Below are 27,306 nucleotides of genomic sequence, written 5' to 3'. Positions count from 1 at the left end.
AAGATGTGCAGATCGGCCTGGGAGGAAGGTAGAGTCCTGGAGGATTGTAAGACAGGTATAATTATTCCCTGATACATAGGAAAAGGGGAAAAAGAAGTGTGTGGTAATCATAGGGGCATTTGTCTTCTTATTATAATAGGAAAAGTGTATGGTAGGATACTTATTGACAGAGTTAGAGAAAGAACAGAGGACTTAGTTGGAGAAGAACAGGGAGGCTTTAGGAAGGGAAGAGGTTGTGTAGATCAGATATTCATTCTTAGATCTTTAGTGGAAAAGTTTCTAGAGAAGGGAAAGAAGTTGTATGCAGCTTTCATGGATTTGGAGAAAGCATATGACAGGGTGGATAGACAAGGATTGTGGAAAGTATTAAGAATATATGGAGTAGATGGAAAGTTGTTGAATGCTGTGAAGAGTATGTATGATGGTGCTAAGGCTGCAGTGTCTGATGGTGAACTAAGTGAATTTTTCTCTTTGGAGGTTGGGTTGAAACAGGGATGTGTCATGTCTCCATGGTTGTTCAATCTGTTCATGGATGGGGTAATAAAAGAGGTACAAGGTAGGGTAGTGGATGTTGGAGTGGCCCTGGTGAGAGAGGATAGTATTTGGAAACTCCCTGTACTGTTGTTTGCAGATGATACTGTGTTGTTGAGTGAAGACGAAGGGGAGTTGCAAGGCTTGGTGGATGAGTTTGGGAGATTGTGCAAGAAACGGAATCTAAAGGTGAATGTAGGGAGGAGTAAAGTGATGGTCTTTGAGAGAGGTGAAGTCAGTGAATGTACAGCGAGGTTGGATGGTGAGGAATTGGAAAATGTGAGTACGTTTAAGTACTTGGGTAGTGTGATGAGTAAGGATGGAAGTTTGGAGGGTGAAGTGCTTGAAAGGGTACAGCAGGGAAGAAAGGTTGCTGGTTCTTTGAAAGCAGTGATAAGAAACAGGGAAGTGAGCATGGAAGTGAAAAAGTTACTACATGACAGTATTGTGATACCAACTCTAACGTATGGAAGTGAAGCTTGGACATTGTTGGAAGGACACAAGTCAAGAGTGAGAGCAGTGGAAATGAGTTATTTAAGAGGAGCCTGTGGAGTCACATGGAGATACAGGCTGACGAATGAGGATATAAAGGAGCGTTGTGGTGTGGATGTGGATGTGATAGGAAGTGTTATGAGGAACACACTGAGGTGGTTTGGCCATGTGGAGAGGATGGAGGGTGAAAGACTGATGAAGAGAGTGTATATGAGTGAGGTGGAGGGGGGAAGAGGAAGGGGGAGGCCGAGGATGAGATGGAGGGATGGGGTGGAGAGGTATATGAGAGAGCGGTGTGTGAGTTGGGAGCAGGGCAGTGAAATGGCAGGGGACAGGACAATGTGGAGGCGATTTGTTTGTGGCCACCCCAAATGGGATTGATGCGTCCGGCAATAGATAGATAGATAGATAGTTATAGTTTAACTGTCTGTTGTGTAACATAGGTAGCTGAAAGGGAGGATGGAAGGTACAGTACCCTCACGTCCAACACGGTAATATTATCATGCACAGGTCCCGTGTTGGACCAAAAACGTGTTGGACAAACAACAGAGCTTATGGGGAAAAATGAACTATGTCAGCAACCCTAGGAAAAGTCACCCTAAATACCTACCATATACCTTTACATATATTGGTATTACTGTAATTATAATAAATGGTGCTATACTATGAATGATAACTAACCATTTAGGATAGTGTTGGTGGGCTTGCTGGGAATGGAAGGTGGTATCCAAGGCTGTAGGTAGTCCTACTGAGTCCCTGGAGGATGGCTGCTGGCGTCACTAGCGGGTAATGGCTGCTACTCCTGAACCTCCCTCATAAATCCTGCAAAATCACACTCAGAATCACTATCCTCATCCACATCCATGGAAGGTCCTGTTTCTGCCTGTCCTAGCACTCTGTAAGCCTTCACTGCTGCTAGGATCTTGTCTTGGTTTTTTATTATGGTCCTCATGCTGGCTTCATTCAAGTCGTAGTCCTTGGTGATGTCCACTTTCCTCTCCCTTTTCTTCTTCCTCTCGATGATTTCTAGCTTAGCCTCAGAGAGGTGCCGCCGCTTCTTGGGGTTCTCAGAAGGCTTCCTAGGCATCGTGAGCAGGATAAAATGCTGTAGCAAGGGCAGAAAATGCAGCGAGAAAAAAGCACCTTCCATTGCGAATTATGCGACTGAGTGGCACTGTGGCGGGAGAGATTTAAACAAAGCATCATGTGAGAGCATAAGCATTTTTGATTGGGCGACATCACGATCACGTCACAATAGCGGGTGGGGGAGGCAACTTGATCAGAAGTTTTGATTGGCTGTCAGCATCACCGGAACGTCCAGTATGACCGTGTTGGACCAGGGGTGATCGTGCTAGAGGCGAACTTTGTGGATTTCGCCCACTTCTTGGAGCTCCTTGCTTGTTATGCTAATGCACCCATGTTACAGTAATTAAATTGTATTAAATCGTACTAATTTTTTGCTCTCCGTGCTGGACGTGAATCGTGCTGGACAAATGTGTGTTGGACGCGAGGGTACTGTATTTATATCATAGGATAATTGTTATGTTAGATGGATATGTTATGTCCATGAAAAAATTGGTTGCCCAGTGCAAAGTTAAGAAGAATAGGGTATTGAAAGATTTAGCATATTCTTGCATAGTGTTTGGCTGAGGTACGTATGACATTAGAGAGGATGTGAGGAAATAGTTGTGTGCAGAGATGTATGAATAGTAATGTGAATGGAAATAGAAATTGAAGCCATCTTAGGAAAAGATGGGAAGAAATGGTGAAAGACTGTCTTTGGGCTGTGGATATAAGTATAAAGGTAGGAAGATTTTGTACAGTACAGCTTGAAGAAGTACCACATAGTGTATCATGGCTCGCTATGTCAGTGTGGAAAAAGTTGATTTCTTGCAGTTTCACTTTTTTATTTTTTTTATTTTTTTTTAACAACAGAACAGTGGAAGGAAAAACAAACGAGTAAAAAGAAGGTAATTTTGGCATCGGTGAAAATGCTCTTGAAGCACGTACAGTAATCCAGCGTTGTGCTGCACTTACAGTAATTCTTTGCACTGTGAGTTATAATTGTTTAACACTGCACATTGTTAATTGCACCACCCCAGTTTCAACCACCAGTTTGCAATCCACAGTTAATCCTTTGCACTCTAAATTCTAATTTCTTAACACTGCACAACGCTGTAAATTCCCAAGTGGTCTACTGGCGAGGTATTGCAGTTTATTCACTGTTTATTCACAAAAAAAACGAACATGTGTGGCATCCACTGCGATAAGCATCCACTCGCGATTGAAGTTAAGCAGTAACTGTTGAGTGTTGGTGACGGGGAAACAGAGTTGCCAGATCGCAACAGCCACATTACCAAACTCCTCAATTTTCATTGCCAATTTTAACTTTTCATTACCAAATTCGTGAAGCTAGCATTTATTCTTTGCTAATTATACATACAAGTGGAAATACATGTAATCACTCTCCTTATAATTAACAGCATGTTGATTATTTTCACTCTATGTAGGCCAGCAAATTAATCAGAGAGAGCACACAATGCACCATCTTCATCCTGTGTATCCTCATACATGTGAATAATCCATTTGGTAATGCATTATTCTGATTCATTACCAAATGAATTTTTCATTACCAAATTGGCCCACATTTGGTAATGAAAAATACCAAATGGCAACCTGACAGGGGAGGAGGGAGGATGGAAGGGGTGAAGGGGCCATGGTGTAAACAGCTGTTTGGCGCTGTGCGGCAATTTCAAATTATGGGAGGGGAAGAAATTGTTTATTGGGGGATTTTTTTTCTTTTTTTGGCCATTTTTAGGATCTGAAGGTCCAGGTCCACAATGTCTGGTAAGTGGGGTGTCCGGAAAGTGGGCGTCCGGTTTGTATAGGGATTATTGTATTGGGGTTTCGTATATCGGTGACTCCCTGTATTGTATTTTAGTGGATGTCTTGTCTGATATATACTGTACTAAGATTTGCTTTATGATGGCATCCATCATCTCCATCCCATGGTCATGTAATGGTTACTGAATGTTCCATGATTAATGAACTCTCCTAATGCACAATACTGTACTGTTGTCACAAGATTTACTTAATCTGTAAAAAACAAGTGTCCGCATATGCTGTCCAAGGGTGCTAGGGCCAAAAAGACGTGTGTCTGCGTATGCGGTCATGCCCCCACCCCCTACTACCACGCCCCCACCCGCTATTCCCCCACTGCCCCCAACCACCTTTCACCCCTGCCCCCACCCCCAGCCCCCACCACCACATCACCCCTCATCCCATCCCCAACCTCATTCCCCCACACACCCCACACCCCATCCCCCACCCTCCAACCCCCCACTCCCCCAACCCCCAACCCCTAACCCCTCACATCCCCTACCACCATCCATCCCCCCCTCACCACCCCTTAATACCCCACCATCCCCCAAACTACCCTCCACCCCCTACCCTTCCAATCATAACCCCCCACCTTCTACCACTCAACCCCCACCCTCCCCCACCCCCCAAGACCACCCTCACCCTTCACCCATACCCGACACCCTTCCTGCACCAAGGCCCCTCACCCCCACCCCATCCCCCCAACCACCTTAATACCCCACCATCCCCCAAACCACCCTCCACCCCCTACCCTTCTAATCATAACCCCCCACCCCCTACCACTCAACCCCCACCCTCCCCCACCCCCCAAGACCACCCTCACCCTTCACCCATACCCGACACCCTTCCTGCACCAAGGCCCCTCACCCCCACCCCATTCCCCCAACCACCTCCCCTCATCCCACCACACAAAATGCCCACCCCCCAACCATCCACCCCCACAAACCCTGCACTATATCGCACCCGTCAGTTATGCCCGTCCTGAGTGAATGTCAAAACATTCTGATGGCCGTCTTTTAGGGGTTAATGTGCATTTTAGTTTGCATGGTGTGGGGTAGGTTATAATCGCAGGGGAGTCTGTGGGGCAAAGTCTCCCATTCAGGTTTCAACACCTCTTCGGTTAGCAGGATGGCAATCCACCAAAATTCAGTTTTAGGACTGGTACCTGTGGTCTATTTGAAACTATAGTAGTACAGTACAGTATACAGGGGGCGAAGGGGAATCCATGGAGCAGAGTGATAACAAAGGTTAACGGCCATACCACGTTGAGTACACCGCTTTCCGTCCGATCAGCGAAGTTAAGCAACGTTGGGTCTGGTTAGTACTTGGATGGGTGACCGCCTGGGAACACCAGATGCTGTTGGCATAACATTCTCCCTACGTGTCAAGTAGGGTTGGTGGAGGATTAGTGCCCCTCCCTGTAAAACAATTAACTCTAAGCCCTTGGCCACCCCGTTTGGGATACATGGCGTCTGGCAATGAATGAATGAATGAATCTATACACCAGATTACGTGTGTCCTCCATTCAAAAAATATCAGTAACAGTTGGCCTTGAACTGCTGTAGGTTGAAGTTTGGAGGGAAACAACTCTGCGGAAGCAAGTTCCAGAGAGAGGCAGTTCGGGGAATGAAAGAATTCTACTTGGCAGAAGTTCTGCAATGTGGCTGAGTGTCGTTCCAGTCATGAGCACTGCCAGATGCCCATGTAGCACAAGGGAAGGCATGGAGAGGTGGCACAATGGATGCAACTTCGTCTGAGCATTTGTTATAAAAATACCTGTAAAATAATGCTAGAGAGGCAACATTCCTTCTTACTTGTAGGGGAGGTAGTTTATTTATAATAGCAGGGTTATTAATAATTCCAGCAGCTTTGTTCTGAATTTTATCTAGTTGTTTTAATGCAATCTCTCCACATCCACTCCACAAGGGTGAGCAATATTCAAGCTGAGAGAGCACATGACTCATATAAATTATAGCTTACTGCTTGTCAGTGAAGAAGTTATGGACTCTGTACAATAATCCAAGTTTCTTTGAGGCGGTTTTAGCAAGTGATCTGACATGAGAGGTCCAGCTGAGGGCATTGTAAGTGAGACACCGAGAATTTCAGTACTTTTGGAGATGGGCATATTAGTAGCATTGAAGGTAATATATGAATCTGGCAATATCTGTCTGTTAGTAAATGGTATATATTTGGTTTTACTAGCATTCAATGAGACAAGGTTGTTTTGTCCCCATTCGTTGATCATAGATAAGTCTTGATTTATGGAGATGCTGTACTGAGTTGAGAGTTAGAGATATTAGACTTTGTAAATGGATGTCTGAGTATGAATGAAATATGAAGAGTTGAGTCATCTGCATATGAATGGATGGGATTTTGGGTGACAGATAAGAAATCATTAATATCTGCATATGAATGGCTGGGATTGTGGGTGACAGATAAGAGATCATTAACATGAACCAGGAACAGGGTTGGCGCCAGAACTGATGCTTGTGGCATGTCAGCGTTAATTGAGTGGAAATTGGAATACAGATATACATCATCTACTTTTACTCTTATTTTTCTGTCGCTGAGATATGAGGAAAGCAGAGGAACAAAAGACGTTTTTCCATGGCAGGGGAGTTGGACAGCTGGGAACGCTGCCATACTCTGTCGAAAGCTTTAGAAATACCAATGGTTACTGCATGAGTTTCTCCATATAGGTTGATTGATTGTTGAATGGTATGAGTCAGGAGATTGAGTATGTCAGTGGTGGATCTTTCGTGGTGAAAACCATATTGTCTTTCACTAATTAAGTTGTTGGATCCAAGATGTTTAACTGTGTGCTTATCAATTAAAATGTTCAATCTATGTCATCATTTCATGTTTGATTGCTAGGCAGTGCACAACTGCTGTTGCAAAAGGGTCTCCTTCCCCTCCCCTTTTTTTTTAAAATGAACATTTGTATTCTTAAGTGCTGTCCTTGCACCAGCTTCGTATTATGCAGTAATCATATGTGTTTTACTACCATGTGGTATTATCTGTACCACTTGTGTGCTGATGATGCCACCGTTCAGTTTTCCACCTCTTTCTCAAAGTTTCCATTACAGTACTCAAGTGCTGGTGATCAGATTATGCAGTAACACTGTGAACTCTGTTAAAGTTTTAAAACCCCAAATTTCTTTTACAGTACTATTCCCTTGTCCTCAGCAACACAAATAAGCCTTCAAGATCTCTCCATATGGGCCCATATAGACTGCTTTTGCAACAAAATCAACAGTCACTTTTTACTCCCATGACATGAATCTGGGACTCATCTTCTGGTGACCTTTTAGGTCGCCACTCCTTTACACAGAACGACCCATACTGGATACACATATGTCTCTCTCAGTACATAATCATAATGAAGTAAAGAAAGACACACACCGTCATCATTATTGGCCAACAGGATGCAATGAAGATTCGCAAGCAGACTTTTAATCATTTCATCTCATATCTCAGATTTGTTTTTGCTGGTAGAACAAGGAAAGGATAGGGTAGAAAACTCACCATTCTGTTCTTCCTGCAGATGAAAAGTTAAGTTGTGAAAGGAAGGTGACTGTGTTTGTAAATCCAGGCCCAATTTTGTGAGATCTGACTTCTGTGGTTACATTAAGTTAAGCAGTCCCTTTCTTGGTCCCTGGTACAGTTGGCGACATTATTGTAGAGTTACTTCATTGTGATGAATAAAGAGATGATAACTGATGATTTCTGAAACCAGTATATGATGTGCAGATACAAAAGAATACATTATTAGTGTCATAATTGTTGAACTAAAAAGTGAAGCCATACATTAAATTTTGTTCACAACTGTACATAGACACAAACATAAAACATTACTTATAACAAAATAAAGTTAGTACAGCAGTCACAATGTGCACAAAGACCCCCAAATATAAATCACCCTCACCAGGTACCATAACTGTACTCCCAATAAAGAACTATAGGAAATATGTGAGATATGGGAGATATTCATCCCTGCTGCATGGTTATACCAACTCCCAGCACACAGAAACAAACTGTTAATACTGTATTTTATATTAATAGTAGTAATAGTATTCAATATTGAGAGGTAGTACGCTCACTGAATATAGGCATTGTAAGGTTGCATATGTGGCATTTGTGCAGTGAAAGATTAATTCAGTCATTTTTCCAAGAACAAAAAAATGGTAGTAAATTCATGCTGTTCTGTAACTGTCATTTTGCAGTGTAGCTGAAAATGAATCTCTGCATGTATAAAATTATTAGAGAACATCGCACCAATACCACCAGCAGAGCGTCACACACATTCTCTTACATTGAGAAACACATGTTCACCACAGTTATCCAAAATATCTAAAAATATTATCCAAAAAGAGATGCCCCTTGAAATATACTCCACAGAAACTTATTTTCCCAAAGAAGTTAGTTCATCACTCAAGACTACAATGTTCTCCCTCACCTCACCCATCTCCATAAGATACAGCGTGCACCCCAAACTACACTGCCCTCTTTATAATTCACACAACTTGCTTTGAATGATTGTGGAAATGGAACTACTGATGACTGTGTATGTGTGGGTTGTGTAAGGATAGTAAAAATAATCTAACTACATTCAACCCCCTGCTGTTGCGCCTAATTGGTCACAGCAAACACGCGTGATAGCTGAATATGCGATAGCTGAACTGAACAATCAATGGGAAAATTTCTAATTGGTTTTTTGGTGGCCCATTTTTCTAACTTTTAACCACTTTATGCCTGCGATTTCCTGCCAGTCTCTCCTCCAACATGAAATAAAGCATTATTATATTAATAATAACAGTATAATGAATAAATAAACAACATATAAGACCATCAAACTTCCATAAGGATTAAGGCTTGGGTGGTTTGATGGGTTCCGAGGCTTGGGAGTGGCTTAATTGCCGCCAGATCTCTGTAGCCATCTCCATGATTTCTTAGTGTCCACAGCTAAAGGGGGTATCACATGGTACATTGTATCAGGAACGGTTGAGGAAGATTTAAGTGGAACAAAACTTGCACGCTATCACACATGTTCTTCATACTGATTCCAGAGCCCCGTCTCAGTTGTAAACACGTGATTACTTTATCGACATCACAGTTTTCTCAGCACAGGAAATATTAACTCTTTATAAGGGTTTCAAAATGATTGATATTTATTCTAAAATACAGTATTAATAAGTATTCAGTGTTAGGCTAAATTTCAGTGCTGTAGTACGATATATTCTTTTGAGTTGAATGGGTTTTGTTCAGTGTTCATACTGATTTGCCCGTCGTATCCTCGGCAGGAATCCGTTCAGATGCATTCCAAATGCCCATGGTATTGTCGGCAATTTTACCACGTTACCGTTCCGATTAACCATCGTATCCTCGGCAAACCTCGTATGAAGTGCCGTGTGAATAAGTTTCGCTTAGCCTGTCTTCAAACTCGACGCGTGATAGCGGTCTCGGGGTGCGTGATAGTATGTATGGTTGTGCATTTGATGTGTGTGTGATAGCAGATAAACGTGATAGCTGAATGCACGATAGCAGGGGGTTGAGTGTATTGTCAGACACCTTAATCCCGTAAGGAGTGGCCACAAACAAGTCGCCTCCATGTCGCCATGTCCCCTGCCATTTCATTTCCCTGCTCCCAGCCCACAACCCCCTCTCTCATATACATCTCCACTTCATCCCTCCATCTCATTCTTGGCCTCCCCCTCCCTCTCGCTCCCCCTTCACCTCACTCACACACATTCTTCTCATCAGTCTTTCACTCTCCATCCTCTCCACATGGCCAAACCACCTCAGTGTGTTTCTCCTAACACTTCCTATCACATCCACATCCACACTGCAACATTCCTTCACTTTCTTATTTGTCAGTCTGTCTCTCCATGTAACTGCATTTGCTCTTGACTTGTGTTCCTCCAACAAGGTCCAAGTTTCACTTCTATACGTTAGAGTTGATATCACAATACTGTCATGTAGTAACTTTTTCACTTCCATGCTCACTTTCCTGTTTCTATCACTGCTTTCCAGGAACCAGCATCCTTTCTTCCTTGTTGTACCCTTTCAAGCACTTCACCCTCTAAACTTCCCTCCTTACTCATAACACTGCCCAGGTACTTAAACGCACTCACATTTTCCATTTCCTCCTCATCCAACCTCGCTGGACATTCATTGACTTCACTTCTCTCAAAGACCATCACTTTACTCTTCCCTACATTCACCTTTAGATTCCAATTCTTACACAGTCTCTCAAACTCATCCACCAAGCCTTGCAGCTCCCCTTCGTCTTCACTCAACAACACAGTATCATCTGCAAACAACAGTACAGGGAGTTTCCAAACGCTGCCCTCTCTCAATAGGGCCACTCCGACATCCACTGCCCTACCTTATATCTCTTTCATAACCCCACCCTTACAAAGGTTGAACAGCCATGGAGACAAGACACATCCCTGTTTCAGTCCAACCTTCAAATAGAAAAGCTCACTCAGTTCACTTTCCACATGCACTGCAGCCTTAGCACCCTAATACATACTCTTCACGGCCTTCAGCATCTTCCCATATATATTCTTAATCCTTTCCAGAATCCATGTCTGTCCACCCTATCATATGCTTTCTGTAAATTCATAAAGGTCGCATACAACTTTTTTCCCTTCTCAAGAAACTTTTCATCTGAGAATATCAGATCTACACAACCTCTTCCCTTCCTGAAACCTCCCTGTTCTTCTCCAACTAATTCCATTGTAATTTCCCAAACTCTGTCTGTAAGTGTCCTACCATATACTTTTCCTCTTACACTAAGAAGACACATGCCCCTATTTTGCCACACACTTCTTTTTCTCCTTTTCCTTTGTACAGGGGAACAATTAAACCTGACTTCCAATCCTCTGGGACTCTACCTTCCTCCCAGGCCAATCTGCACATCTTCCACATCCATTCTACTACCATATCTCCCCCATGCTTCATTGTTTCACCACACACTCCATCAGTTCGTGGGGCTTTCCCCATTTTAACTTTCTTCATTGCTTCCACAACTTCCATCCTACTGATTTCTTCCTCTCTTCTCACATCCCTCCTTCTCCCAGCCATTCCCCAGTCATATATACTTGCATTACTTTCATTCTCTGTGTTCAACAGTTCCTTAAAGTGTTCTCTCCATGTGCTCACTCTTTCCCCTTCTCCAATAGTAAACTTCAGTCCTTCTTCCAATTTTGCGAGAATATGGTTGACAAAAACCCCCGCAAAATCAAAATTTTGCAAAATTGAAACAATTAAATATATGAATTATAGACAAATTGGTCGACATCACCTGAAGGTAAGCACACTTTCCCACTCTTTCTCTCGACTCTGCCTTTGAATTTTATGATGATAAATGAAACAAACATGAACTGATGTACTGTACAGTAATATCAATAAGAAAACATCATAGGTAAGGAACATAAAATCACCAAACTCCCGACCAATAGCAGAGTTACCTTTACCTGCTTTTTGCCTTTCAATCATTTTCAGTTTGGTCTCCAAACTTATTTACTTCTTCTTACCCGTTGGCACCATGATAACACTCTTGTAATGTTAGACTGCTGGGACATTGCGAGGAGCACCACGAAATTGTGAGGGTCAGTGACCTTGGTTGGGAACAGGTGCAAACAAACGTGGCGGGACGGCAGACCACTGAACTAGGAGGTGCAATACGCCCAGTGAACCATGACATCACTACTCCGCGTGTCAAAGTAGTGCGGGAAGACGACTCTCCTACCACTCGACCTCACAGAGTGTGTGATCGCTTGCAAAGTTCATAAATGTTAAAAAATACATGACTTTTGAAACTACCTCACGATATTGGTGAATCGCAAAGTTGAAGGATGTACTTGTCCTTTTTTTTATCTTTCACTCCCCAACGAACTTCTTTGGCACCCTATCTAACTCTCTTTACCTCTTTCCAGAACATTTTCTTACATTCCCTCCACTTTACACTCAAGTTCCTTCCAAATTCCTCATCCACTGTCTTCTTACTCTCTCATACTGTTCTTTTCACCTCACTCTTCCTCTCTACAGACAACTCTCTCTTCCGTCGCTCAACTTCTTCCGCGCCCTTGTTTCTCATCCACTCACTATATGCTTTCTTCTTTTGTGCCACAGTCTCTCTCTCCTCTTCAGTCCACCATGCTGCTCCGTGCACCACCTTTCACCTTCTCATCACCCCTCACCACCTCACATGCTGCACAGATGTCTTCTGTGAATATCTTGCACACACCTTCCACGTCCCCCATCTGCTTGTTTTTCGTTTTTGTTTTTAAAGGCTCCAACATGCTTCCATGCGTCGGCCTTGGTCACCTAATGGCGGCTCTCCATGCTGCACGATCCATTGCAGCCTCCCTGTTCAGTCCCTTAACCCTGAGGTCACACTTAATGACATCGTCCCATGTCTTTCTCGGTCTATCCCTCGTAACCCCACCCCCAATATTAACACTTCTCACCTTCCTCACCCAATTATCATCCCCCATCCTCTCCCCATGTCCAAACCATCTCAATCTACCTCTCCTCATCACAACACCAATACACTCCAGTCCCATCCTACCTCTCAACTCTTCCATCATGAACCCAGCCCCCCCAGACCTTGGACACAGGGACGCACTGCACATCCACCTAATCATTGTCATTTTTGTACGTCTGAGCAGGCGAATATCCTCCTCCTTCACTGCCCAGGTCTCACTACCATACAGCATTACATTCTTAACACATGCTGCATACAAAGACCCCTTAGCACGTAGGGAGAGTCCTCTCAATGTCAGGAGAGGCAAGAGCTCCCTAAACTTCTTCCAACCACTTCTCACCCTAACCACAGAGCTAGCTCCAACCCCACCTCCAGCACACAACTTGTCTCCCAAATAACAAAACTCTTCCACACACTCAAGATATTCACCAGGAAGTTCAATTCTTTTACGTCTGACAATCTCCACCCGCTCTCCCCGACACGCTGTACACAAAAAAACAGCATTATCTCGCAGTCTACCTCTGATACCACTACATCTCTTATGTACCCATTTATCACAAACACCACACAAGATGGAATTACTTCCCACGCCCTTGTGGCAAACTGCACATGGCCACTCTCCCTCGTCTTTGACAGTACCGCCACCGACCCTAGATATCATCACTTTTGTTTTATCTGCATTTACTCTTAAGCCCTTGTGCCCCATACCATCTCTCCACTTCCTAAACCTCTCCTCCGCCTCCCTTTCGTTCTCTGCAATCAACTCCAAATCATCAGCATACAACAACTTCCACGGGAGTCCGTTTCTAAAGTCACGTGAAAGGGCTTCAAGTACCATGATAAACAACATGGGACTCAAAACCAACCCCTGATGCACGCCAGCATTCACGGAAAACCCATCGCTCAAATCTCCATTCACTCTTACCTGGGTGTGAGCACCCACATACATAGCCATAACCACCCTAACCAGCCACTCCTCCAAGCCAAGCTTTCTCATTGTCCACTTCACCACCTCTCTAGGGACTCTGTTAAAGGCCTTTTCCAAATCAACAAAAACAAAATACAGATCCCTTCTCCTACCAATATATTTTTCCTGAAGCTGTCGAACAATGAATATGGCATCAGTGGTCCCCTAACCTGGCATAAACCCAAACTGCATCTCATCAATATTCACTCTTTCTCTAATCATACCTTCTAAAACTCTCTCCATTACCTTCATTATCTGATCTAAAAGCTTTATACCTCTATAATTTCCTCTTTCCTGGGCATCACCCTTCCCTTTATACACATTTACAATTACACTCTTCAGCCAATCTTCTGGGACAACACACTCATAAATAATCCTATTTATCAGGTCAGTGACTAACTTCACCCCTATATCGCCTGAGGCCTTCAACATTTCGGCAGTCAACCCAGACACACCTGCTGCCTTCCCCACCTTCATCCTGCCTATTGACTCACTCACAGTAGCAGCATCAATCAAAGGTCAAGGGCCAGACACTGGATCTGCTGGCTCCAAACCTTCTCTGTCCCAGTCAAACTCCTCATTCAACAACCAGTTATAATGCTTTCTCCATGCATCTTTAATATCCTCACTGTTCACCATTACTCTTCCTTCATCATTCTTCACACTCTGCTCACCTATAATATCCTGATTATCCCTCTTCACCTGACCTGCCACCTTAAATATCATATTTTTCATTTCCCCATGATTTAGGTTATCAAGTAAAAGTCTCTGTGACTCAGACTTTGCCCTGTATACCTCTCTTCTAGCCCTACGCTTGGCAGCCAAATATTCCTCTTCGCTACCACCCTTCTTCCATTCCCGGAAAAGCCTTCTTTTCTCCTTAACTGTGGCTTCTACACCCTCATCCCACCACCAAGTTACTTTATGTCTTGGTGGTCCTCTTATCGAACCGCATGTTACATCAGCAACTCTCAAGAGATTGTTCTTGAGGGCTCTGTACTGTTCATTAACGCCTCTTTCTACAGCTCCCTGTTCAGCCACCACTCTCCTCAACTCGCTGTAGAAGGCATCTACTACTTGGTTTTTCAGCTTCCATATTTTCCTCCAAGGTACATAAGTCCTCTTTTTCATCACTCATTCTTTAAGCACCATATCTTAAATCAGTAGTTTGTGCTGCTGCACACACTCCTCACGTCCTATAACTTTAACATCTGTCACTAACCTCCTATCGACCCTCCTAACCAGAAAATAATCTATCTGACTGCTATTTCCCCCAGACTCATACGTAATTAACCTACTGTCTCTTTTCCTAAAATATGTGTTGCACACAATCATGTCCTTTGCCTCCCCAAACTCGAGTATCCTTTCCCCTTCTTGCATTCCTTATACCAAATGCACATCCCACATGCACTCCTTGATAACCTTGTGCTGCTTCACCTGCATGACCATTTATGTCCCCTCCCAAAACCACTATCTCATCATCCCTTATACCACCCGCTGCATGTATTAAATCATCCCAAAATCTATCTATCTCTGCTTCATCCAGTCCTGCCTGTGGAGCATATGCCGATATAATCGCAGCTATTCTTCTACCAAACAGAATTTTCACTACCAATATCTATCTATCTATCTATCTATTGCCAGACACCTCAATCCCGTTTGGGGTGGCCACAAACAAATCGCCTCCAAGTCGCCCTGTCCCCCGCCATTTCACTGCCCTGCTCCCAACTCACACCCCCCTCTCTCATATACCTCTCCACCCCATCCCTCCATCTCGTCCTCGGCCTCCCCCTCCCTCTTCCCCCCTCCACCTCGCTCACATACACTCTCTTCGTCAGTCTTTCACCCTCCATCCTCTCCACATGGCCAAACCACCTCATTGTGTTCCTCATAACGCTTCCTATCACATCCACATCCACACCACAACGCTCCTTTATATCCTCATTCGTCAGCCTGTCTCTCCACGTGACTCCACAGGCTCCTCTTAAATAACTCATTTCCACTGCTCTCACTCTTGACTTGTGTCCTTCCAACAATGTCCAAGCTTCACTTCCGTACGTTAGAGTTGGTATCACAATACTGTCATGTAGTAACTTTTTCACTTCCATGCTCACTTCCCTGTTTCTTATCACTGCTTTCAAGGAACCAGCAACCTTTCTTCCCTGCTGTACCCTTTCAAGCACTTCACCCTCCAAACCTCCATCCTTACTCATCACATTACCCAAATACTTAAACGTACTCACATTTTCCAATTCCTCACCATCTAACCTCGCTGTTCATTCACTAACTTCACCTCTCTCAAAGACCAATATCCTGTTACAAAATATACCGGGTATTTACCCAATCTGGTCTATTGTTTTTCAGATGTGCCAGTTCTTTCATAGGGAAACTAGCATTCAGCACACATATATAGTACTGTACATTATTTTTACAATTATACTACAAGAATTGTGACATCTCTCGTAAACAATACAAAGTTCGTCAATAAAAAAATATGAAAGTGGCAGTAATTAAATCTTACAATCATCTGTCATGTTACCTCTCTCCAGATTGTAGCATTTTGTAAAAAGAAAGGCTTTCAGCTGTCTCTTAAAGGACTCAAGAGAAGAGAGTTGTGTCATGGACAATAGGAATCTATAATCTAGGGGCTCAGTACATAAAAGAACGATCAGAGAAAGATGACTTTTAAATGGCTCCAGGCTCATGAAGACGCAAGGAATCATCTCCACAACATAACATCACATCTTGGCATGCCCATGGGAATTTTAACAGTTCAGGAAGATATTTCAGTTCACCAGACTTGAGAACCTTGAATGTAGTAAGACAGTTTAAATTCAGGTCTAGCCTTTACTGATAACCTGTGCAGCTCAGTTAGGAACGGGGTAGTCAGGGTTCTCGGGGGGAGACCAAAGATAAGCTATGCCGCCCAGTTCAAAACACAGACTGAACTTTTGTTAGTATATTATTTGGAAAACCAATCCACAGTGAATTTAATTGACATGAGACAAGACCACTGCATGGACTAGTGTTAAGAGGCAACATCTGTTCAGGAATTTCCTCTCAGAATTCAGATTTCTGACATGCAAGTTACACCTTCTGACAACTTTATTAATATGTTCTTTGTAATTTAACTTTGAATTAAAATAAACACCCATATTTTGAACAGAACTGACTGGATGAAACTGTGACACACCAATGTTCAAAGCCAGGGCATTATCAGTGTCGTCACTGCTTCTGTTTTCTCAGATGATGATGATCTCAGTTTTGCCATCATTCAGCATGTTTCCTCGTAGCCAAATGTTACAGATTCAAGCTTAGTCTTGGTATCGTTAATATCTGACATCTTAACATAGAGCTGAGTGTCGTCAGCGTAAAAATGATAGGACACGTCATGAACATCAAGTAAAGATGATAAACTGCTCGTGTATATTTACATTGTAAATAGAATTGGACCCAAAATTGATTCTTGAGGGACTCGGAACAGGATGGGAGCAGAATCAGAGATAGCGTAATCAACAACCACTGTCTGAGATCTGTCCGACAGATACAGCTTAAGGAGCAGAGGAGCACAATCATGAATGCCATAAAAAAACATATCATCCAACAATAGTTCATGATCAACTGTATCAAAAGCTGCAGACAGATCCAGCAGAACTAGGAGAGAGGACATCCCACTTCAGGTGTTCACCACCAAGTCACTATGAATCCTTGTTAATGCAGTGTCAGTTGAATGGTATGTTCTGTATGCTGATTGAACAGCTGGAACAACTCTGTTGTGTTCCAGTAGAGGTAAGAGTTGATCAAGTATGGCTCGCTCAATAATCTTGGATAGGAAAGACAGGTTAGAGACAGGGCAATAATTTGTCATGCTTTCGACATCAAGGCCAGGTTTCTTGATTACGGGGCTAAGCAAAGCATGCTTCTCAGACTGCACAAAATTACTATCTAAGATGCATCAAATTATTATGTTGCAGATAAAGTCTGCAGCATTCCCGTACACATCAGGCATTGTGATAAGTTACTCGGGTCGTGTGGGCAAAATATTTTGTTAAGTTCTCTGATGTAATATTTGACTTTACAGTATTTACATCAAGTGGATGAAATGTTGAAAGCAAATTACCCCCTGTTTACTGTGGTTGGAAGTCAACTGGGTACACTTCACTAGAAGAACTGTTGTCAAAATCATGTCTTATGCAAGATAGCTTAGGCCTAGTTGTGAAAAATGAATCCAAGTCAGAAGCAAATTGGGTATCAGATACAGAAGTTGGTTTAACAGTTGCATTCCTCCAACCAACTAATTTGTTCACAACTGCATTTTTTTTTTTTTTTTTTAATCACCACATGAAAGAATACTTTATTTTGATAATACCTAGCCTTTTGGGCTATTAAAGTGTGAACAGCTGCTCTTCTCACACAATCTTAACTCAAACGAGTTACTTTGATCTGTTGCAAGTGCCACTCATGTATTGCCTTTCAACATTGTCAACTCAAAGAATTAATGGATGGACCGTACCACGGAGAATTATCACATACTGTGATTGTTTTTACCACCTCAGGACACCAATGGTCAAAATTGACCTAAGCTCATTGTTATATATATATATCAGCCAAATCATTAGAAGATAGATTAAAGAATCAAAGTAGTTTAACCCTTTAACCGCGGGCTTGTTTTGCTTTTTCTTGCGGCTCCCACGGGCATATTCGCGCTCCGACAGACTCTCTAAAAATATTTGCCAAAAATCAGTTATTAGTCCTAGAATATTAAAATCACATATGCTTATGGCACATACCTTCAGCTTTCTCCTGGGGTGTTTGTTGAGCCTTCGTCGAGTACCGTAGGACTTGTGGAGACCTCTGAATTTGGGTGACAAAGTCTCCACTTTACACTTCCTGACAACCCGTAATATGATTACCACAGCCTGATATTATCACTAGAAACACTATTCTATGATTCTCAAATAGTTTGGAATCCATACTCCAAAAAAAAAAAAAAGAAAAAAAAAAAAAAAACACCGTGAAAGCAATGAAAATTATGAGGGCATATGACCTTCCCCCTTGCGCTAGTTCGCTGCTGGTGTTCTGTCATTTATTATTCATAAAAACACTCACAGTTTATATTTCTATTGCTATATAACACATATATATCTACAGTCTTTATCCATAAGTTTCCTTCAGTAATAGTAGTTTATTGTCACTGTAGGCATTCAATTTCTCTTTCAGTAAAATACGTAGCATTCACTTTCTCGTCCTGCATACTAGCATTGAGAATGAATGTCACTTTCACCTTCACTCTCATAACTCATTGTATTCATACATGCTAGAGTGAAACTTTCACTTTCATTACTCCTAGTGTATATACTCGTATTCTTATAATACTACTCATTTACATTTCTATTTACATTCTCTATTTTATTTACATTATTTACATTTCTATTTTATTTACACTGTGTTATGCACTGTCACATGAAGTAACTTATAAAAGTATTTTCCACTGTTCACTTATATTTACATTCATTGTTTTCACTTGCTGTTTACATATTATTTACAGTTCCACTTGCACTGTTTTACTCAATAGAAAGATCGTAGTTACTCTTTATCAATTGTCAGCCCTTTACCTCTTTCCACACGAGGTTTAGTAGGGGGTAAAGGTCACAGGGCCCTTTGCATGGGGCTAAAAAGCGGCGGAAGTTAGCAGGAGCGAATCAGACGTACTTTCACTTTGAAAGACGACAGTGAACTGATAGTGGTGGCCTCCTGCCGCCTGGCTAGGGTGAGTGCAATACTACCAACTTCAGCCTTGTGAGACTAGCTAATATATAGCAATGAAATGATTAGCAGGAAACCAAGACAATACATAATAAATTAGGTAGTTCCAGGTGAATGTAAATATCACTTAGGCTTCTCCCTTCCCTCCTTATATGTATATTTATTACGAAAATAGATTATACGGCATATTTCAAGGGGAAATAAACAGCGAAAATTAGCGAACTAGTGCACGTGAGGTGTTGTCAGGTGATAATTAGCCAATTCCAGGTGTATGGCACTATCACTTACCTTATTTCTTTTTTGTATATATTATTTGGTATAAGAATAGGTCATAGGGCTTATTTCAATGAATGAAATCAATGGAAAATTCCAGGGAAGATTTACTTAGCGTAGAATACAGTGTGGTGGCCTGCAATAATTAGGTAGTTCCAGGTGAATGTAAATATCACTTAGGCATCTCCCTTCCTTTCTTATATATATTTTTATTACGAAAATAGATTATATGGCATATTTCAAGGGGAAATAAACAGCGAAAATTAGCGAATGAATGCATGTGAGGTGTTGTCAGGTTATAATTAGCCAATTCTAGGTGTATGGCACTCTCACTTACCTTATTTCTTTCTTGTATATATTATTTGGTATGAGAATAGGGCATAGGGCTTATTTCAATGGATGAAATCAGTGGAAAATTCCAGGGAAGATTTACTTAGCGTAGCACAGCCGGGCAGGCGAGAGGATAGGGTAATGGAGGAGAGGTAGGGAGGGGAGTCAAGAATGGAGAGAAATGGCTAAATTGTCAACAATGGATGGGAGTACAGATGAGATTAGGAGTGCTGACTAGTGTTGGACATTGGCAGTACTGATAGATGATACAAGCCACCACTTGAAAGCCCGGGCGAATTTAAAATAACACAGAATCACAAAAGTGACGGCCCGCGGTATGATTACCTTGCTCCTAAGCATCACGAAAGTGACGCCCCGCGGTATGATTACCTTGCTCCTAAGCATCACGAAAGTGACGCCCCGCGGTATGATTACCTTGCTCCTAAGCATCACGAAAGTGACGCCCCGCGGTTAAGGGGTTAAAGGCTAATCAATTTCACGACACATCAAATGGGTGTCAACGTCCCTGTAATTTCTGAACCTGATGACCTTTTTATAGTAAGGAGATTTCGGGATATCAAAACTAAAAGCGAGCAGAGCATAGTCAGAGATAAGGGGGTCAATTGAGTCAATCTCCACATCAGATACACACCTGCAACCAACAAGGGACAAGATCTAGTCAAGGACATGTCCCGAGACATGAGTAGGATCACTCATATGATTGAAAAAATTATTCTGGGTGATCAGCTCAAGGAATTTTGAAGAAAATGGTTTTGACTGCGGACTGTCCATCCACTAATTGAAATCACCGCAAACAAGAAGTCCTCCAGATTTAAGAGACAAGTCTTCAAGAAACTGCCCAAACTCCTCCATATAACCTCGATCTGTACCCGGATGACCTGATTGATAGACAGTTGCAATTCTAATGGTATTCTGATGGAAATTTATTAATACTTCCATAACTTCAAATGAAGATGGGGTCAGGTCAGAGACTATGAGTGAAGTGTTTAGAAGTGCTGCCGAGTAGATGAGTGCTACGCCTCCTCCTAGATAGTCAGCAGCAGGCCTGGGAATACTTATAACAGAATGTGTCTTAGGCAAAGCACTATGAATAATATTAATATCAGACTCATACAACCAGGTTTCAGTCAAGCACAAAATGTCAATCCCGTGCTGATTTAGAAGTTTATTAATATGGTCTATCTTAATAGGATGGAATGAATATTTAAAAGACCCATCCTTAACTGGTTCAGGAGAGATGTAGTCAGTTTTTCAAATTTTTGAAGTTGATGTTTTCAATCAGTCTGTTCCTAAGAGAAATCATAATTGGACAGTCACTACTAGATCCAAAATGGGCAGTCGACTGTGAATTAGTATTAGCTTTTTGATGTCTCAAGGAAGGGTAGTTGATGCATTTGGGAGAATTTCTGTTACTAATCCTTAGGCTTATGGGCCCCAGCACAAACAGTTTAGGTTCATTACTTTTTCCAGAACACCTCTCAGATGTTTGACCAAAACCTTGACAGTGTTGATATTGTGTAACCCTGAATCTGTCAAAAGTGTGGCATCTTGTAAGCTCTACATAGATATGCTGTAGTTGCCCTGTTCTACGATGGAAGATCTCACCTCTGGTGACATCTTCAAGACAGCGGTTGTATTGTCATTCTTTGTTCTTGCGAAGAGAAGGTTGAGGGTGCAGCCTGGGTCAATGAGGTTCTTAGTTTTATTGTTTTGATTCAGAATGGTAGGGATGATGTCAGAGTTGCCCAAGAGAGAGGGAAGGCACGCCACGATCATTTTTGGCAGCATTTTCCGTAGCTATGATAAGCAAAAAGTTCCATCAGAGCTAAGTGGATCATTCTGTATCCCAGTTTCTTCACCTTTGGCCTTGGCTGATGAAAACTTCATTACTAGCCCACCATCCTTGGTCTTAAGGCAGCTATCAACTGATACCAAGTCAGGTACACCTCTGATGTCTTCTGGTCCCATTGGACACATTGGAGCGTCAGCACTGCTCTTTGGTTATACAATCAGTACCTGTTGACTACGAATGGTTTTTTTTTTCCTCTATGAGCACTGATCTCTAACATCCCCCAAGGCAGAGCCTTCGTCTCCCCCATGAGAGACCCATGAACATCCGCAAATGACTTGGCCTGGTCTTGTGTGGCAGCCATGGGTGATAAGACCTTGGTTTCTAATGCCTCCAGTCTGGTTGAAACATCTCTGGTAGGCTGAAAGATTGGCCCAGCAACCCCATCTTCCAGCTCCTTCTTAGTGACTCTACTTCCTCCACCAGCCAAGACCTCATCCACTGGTGTAACACATTGGCTGCACAGCCAGCGAAATCCCCGCTAAATGGATAATCATTAGCATCTTTATTTTCACATTCCAAATGAACCCACTCGCTGCAGTAGGCGCACTTCAGTGCTTGTCCACTTTTTGCTACAGACCTACTGCAGTGAAGGCACTGGTGTTGCTTGCTCATGGTTGGCAAAAAAGAAAAGAATGTACACAAACAATGACAACAACTGCAGCAAAAAGTATATACAGTACAATACTATCCTGCTCCCATTTGTGTCACCCTAATTTAGGGGGGGGGGGGAACTAAAAAATAATAAACAAAGAACAGAAATTAAAAAACAGGTTGTCTGCGAGGTCACCATGAGCAGCTGGGGTACAACTTGACTACCTGTCTAGGAAAGTTAACCCAAACCAAGGTGCCGCAAAAGTGCTGAGATGGTATTTTACAACTTTTCCCAATTTGAGCTTTATTGCAGCAGCAGATACATCACCTAGACAAGACCTCATTGGTTACGATACTGCCACTGCGCAAAGCTGAGAAATATAGTGATTCATGAAACAGTTTGGAATACAACATTATATATGGTATAATTATTATGAACCTACAGCTTGCTTGGTTTATATGGTCATTATAGCTGTGGAGAATTGCATTGTATATAATTTATATAAAAGTAGAAAAGATTGTGCTTAAATGGTATGGTCATTATAAAGAAACTTAATACTGTATAGTCAGTACAGCAACAGCAGCAACCACCATTTTTTGTTTGATCAAGTGGTTGTTATTTGGGCCCCAGGCCCCAGGCTGATCTTGACGTGAATCTGGAGGACTGTGGGAGTATATCCATTTCAGATAGACTCTCAGAGATCTTTTGGTAAGGTTTTAGGATTGTTTTGTGAGAGAGAGAGAGAGAGAGAGATCAGTTGGTTGGTTAGTTAGTGTGTTAACATGTTGATTTGGTAGATGGGGGCACTCACCATCCACTCACTCAGTGTAGTAAAGCTTTGGGTGTCTGCCCTTTCCTTTCATCCTTCCTTCCTCTTCTGTCTGTTTCCTTCATTCTTTCCTCTTCCTTTTGCCTGTGTGTGACTTTACACTCCCTCCTCTGACTTTCTTTCCTTCATTCTTTCCTCTTCCGTCTGGCTATGGGTGACTCTACACAGAGTGACTAGCCAATTGGTTTCCTGTACACCAGGAAAGCATTTGCTGTGCTGGGTGGTAACCATATAACCAAATTAAGGCACCTGGTGGTTTAGTGAGCATTTAAGGTGCTCCAATCAGATTGAGCCAGTGCAGATTTATATCCAAGGGATGGTTGGGGTTTATTGCTCACGTATTGCCACTCGGGGATGAGTGAGGTGGTCACTCTCATCTTAAATGTCAGGACCAACTTTCCTAGCCCCGGGTTGCTATGCTTCTCATGAGGCAGCATAGGATTAGATGATGGATGGATGGTATTGTTACCCAAATTATCTGAACATGAACCCATTCATCAAAGAAAATGGCCATTTTAGCCTTCTCATACACAAGGGCTCAGTAAGGAATCCAACCTCTCGCACTTTTTTGACGCAGGATGCATCTAAATGAAATCCAACCACTTGCATTTTTTTTTACGCAGGTTGCGTTATTTGTCACCATGATTTTCGGTTGCGTTATTAAATTTTCTCCCCTACCGATAATTATAATTGTATTGTTATGAAGTTGGTACATATGTATAAATGAATAAATGATGTTCCTAATGAATGAAAAAAAGAAAAGAGAAGATAAATTACCATATTCCATCGTTCACAGATTTATTCAATGCTTATTTCTCACAGATATATAAACATTTCATCAGTGCTTGTTGAGAAAAAGTTGTAGAGCATTCAACAAACATTGACAAAATGTTTATATATATATATATATATATATATATTGGCATTGAATAAACGAATTAACTAAAAAATATGGTAATTTCTTTTTTCTTTTTTCTTCTTTCATAAGGAAAATCATTTATTCATTTATAACATGCAGTAATTTCATAATGAAATTGCAAATAAGGGCAGGGGAATAAAATGATTGGAAACATTTTGCAGTGTTGAGCCAGCTGCTACTAGAATGGCTGGGTGTGGTCGAAGACTGTAAGATATTTCTGTTCTTCATCCATAAATAATCATTCTAATAGAGCTAAAAGTGTCATTTTTTAAAAACAAAAACCATCGCAGATAAATGCTTTACAACTATCTCTCAACAAGCATTGACTAAATGTTTATACAGTAGTCCCTCAGTTATCTCAGGTAATAGAGCCAATGGCCTGTCTGGGTAGAGGCAATGTTCGGATAATGAACAGTATCCCCCTGCTGTACCTGGACTCTACCTACACCCAACCTCCAACCTATACCTAACCTATTTGAACAGTATTTCTTCTTACTGTGGCAGTTTTTTCCAGTCTTTCAGGCATATTTAGGCATCAAAACACACATAGGAATATCAAAAATAATTTTTAACACCAAGAAAACCATGCCAAAAATAACTGAAAACCAAAAAACACCCAACCTTTGCACCTGTCTATGTACAGTACCCCTCCTAATTTTGACACTGTTAACCAGTCATTCTGCCATATTTAGACTTCAGAACATGCATAGGAATATAAAAAATAATTTTTATCACCAAGAAAACCATGCAAATAAAACCATTGAAAACTAAAAAAAATGCCCTACCTATACACTACTGTATGTTCAGTACCCCTCCTAATTTTGGCACTGATTTCTGGTCATTCTGCCATATTTAGACATCAAAACACACACAGAAATATCGAAAGTAATTTTTAACACCAAGAAAACCATGAAAAAAAACTGAAAACCAAAAAACACCCTACGTACACACTACTGTATGCACAGTACCACTCCTAATTTTGGCATTGTTTTCAGGTCAGTCTGCCATATTTTGACATCAAAACACACATGGGAGTATCCAAATAAATTTAAATGCCCAGGAAATGATGAAAAAATAAAAAATAAAATAAAGTTCCCTGCCAAAAAACTTTGAATGGGGTACTTACCATCCAGTGCACAGCAGACTAGCTTCATAACCCGCACACCTCCAGCAGGTGTACAGTTGTCCCATGTGGTCTGGCGGCCAACCTTTGCATTTAGCAAAGGTCAAAGAAATCCTCCTCCTCCTCCCTTACCTGCTGGAGCTGAGCGATGAGTGGTGACGTGTGGTGTGGTGATGGTGGTCTACCCACCTCAGGAGACTCGGAAGAGAGCCACATACAGGTCTTACGTTGATGCATTCAGTTGCGGGTCCGATGGTGAAGGAGGTAAATGATGTGGTGGTGGTGGTGATGAGAATGAGCTGGCCCTCGAGGGTGGCAGGCTTGAAGAAAGAGTCAATTCTGGTCTGACGATAGGACTGACGATTCTGCTGGAGGATGACAATGTCCCTGACTGCCTGCAGCTTGATCGCCAGGCTGAGCAGCACCAACTCCCTGTCACAGTGCAGGTGCTTGACGTGCTCCAGCACCTCCTTCGGACTGGTACGTAGGGCACCAAGACAAGGGAGTGATGGAGTTGCGGGGGGCTGCAAATCAGGGTCCTCATCCTCGTCCTTAACGGTGTCGCTGTCCTCTTTCATGTTCACAGAGGCAGCAGCGGTGATCTCATTGGTCATAGACCAGGATCGCCACTGTCGTCATCCAGCCAATCCCTCGTGTTGTCAACATCTACTTGCTTTCCATGTTGGTGGAAATCATCCACGTCAAAACCTGTCAGATTTGTGCCTGGCTTCGATTCCCTTGAGAAGAGGAGACCAACCGCATTCTAGGATTTCCGCAGAGACTTCCATCAACGCATTTGCCCAATTGAACTCTGCAGACTTCAGGTCATAACTCCAAAGATTCTGTAAGATCTGCTCCCCATGTGTGTCATCGGCCCCGTCCTCGTCCTCCAGCACCACCATCACCCCATTGAGGAACCCTCTCTGGTACAGTCTTTTGGCTGCCACAATAACACCCTGGTTCATTGGTTGAATCAGAGCAGTCATATGAGGTGGCAGAAACATGCACCTAATGTGCCTGTCATCAGCAACCAAATCCTTCTCAGACGGATACACAGGGACATTGTCCAGGAGCAGGAGTGCCTTCACCTTCTCGCGAGCGACACCAAGGACCTCCATTTGATAACGAATAACATTCTTGGCGAAGTGTCTGTGGAACCAGTCTCTGAAAATCATGGCGATAAACCAGTCTTCACGGAATGGTGCCACACAACAGGCCGGCTATCCATCAACCCACGAAGACAGCATGGTTGTTTTGCATGCCTAACAATAAGGATATGAGGTAATGCATCCCGTTAGCATTAGCACAGCACAAAACAGAGATGCATTGTTTGGATAACTTGTGACCAGGCACAGTCATCTCCTTCTCCTCTGCCAGGGTGTTGGTGGGCAGTGAGTGGTAGAATAGACCAGTTTCATCAGCATTGTAGACTTGACCAAGGGCAAGGCCTTTGTCCTTGTTCAGGCGCTGCACTTTCTGGCGAAATGGGTCTGCATCCTCCACTGCCACGTTCAAGGCCTTGCCATGTGCCTTACAGCCTGTAAGTCCATGGCATAGCTTGAAGCGAAAGAGCCATCCTTCAGTAGCCTTGAAGTTACGCATGTTGTACAGGCATGCAAACTTCCTTCACCTTGGTCCCTCACACTGGCAGCATGTTGCTGGCAAAATCACAACAGTGCCAACTGGTCATTAATGGCGTGCCGGGCCTGGGCCATGACCCTCCTGTCGCCTCTACGTGTGCTTTCACCGAAATCCTGCCCGTGCTAAGTAAGCCTGTCCCATGACTTCTTGATATCAAACAGTGTTGAATGGGCTAGATCATATACCAGCAGTGTGCATCCTGTGGTCCAACCTGTGTCACCCTTGTTCAGTATCTCATGTTTCTTCTCCTGAGTCAAAACCTTCCTCTTCTGCTTCTCAGGAGGTGGTTGGGCCATCATGACACACAAGAATGCAGCAGAGGAGGGCCACAACCTTAAGAAAGTAGGGGACCACCACAAATGCAACCTCATTAACAGCCATCGTTGCAAGCTTGACCACTCACGAGTGAAACAAAAGCAGGAACTGAGGTGCATACTTGTAGGCCAGCAAGCAGTACAGCGCTGCCATATCTCACACCACCCTTGCCTCCAAGCACAGAGGAAGCAAAGCATGGCAAACTGACATCTGCATACAAGATTCACTTCCTTTTGCCTCGGCAAGGGTTATCACGTGACAACAACAGTGGATGGCCAGTATAT

The 27,306-nt window shown here is 42.6% G+C and overlaps 1 protein-coding gene and 1 non-coding gene across 3 annotated transcripts in view; both read left to right on the top strand.

Annotated features, from left to right (window-relative positions):
- The window catches only part of Ythdc1 (YTH domain containing 1), a 314,054-nt gene that overhangs the window by 167,809 nt on the left and 118,939 nt on the right, over window positions 1-27,306 (top strand). The gene's annotated exons all lie outside the window — the stretch shown is intronic.
- Window positions 5,151-5,269, top strand: LOC145415832 (5S ribosomal RNA). The gene has a single exon (XR_013900139.1). It is a non-coding gene; the product is annotated as a 5S ribosomal RNA (ribosomal RNA).

The sequence above is a fragment of the Coenobita brevimanus genome, chromosome 103 (genome assembly GCF_032717465.1).
Source record: "Coenobita brevimanus isolate Jiangsu-jjx chromosome 103, ASM3271746v2, whole genome shotgun sequence".
In the NCBI taxonomy this organism is placed as follows: Eukaryota; Metazoa; Arthropoda; class Malacostraca; order Decapoda; family Coenobitidae; genus Coenobita; species Coenobita brevimanus.
The sequence above is the reverse complement of the archived record's forward strand: the minus strand, read 5'-3'. Positions and strand labels throughout refer to the sequence as shown.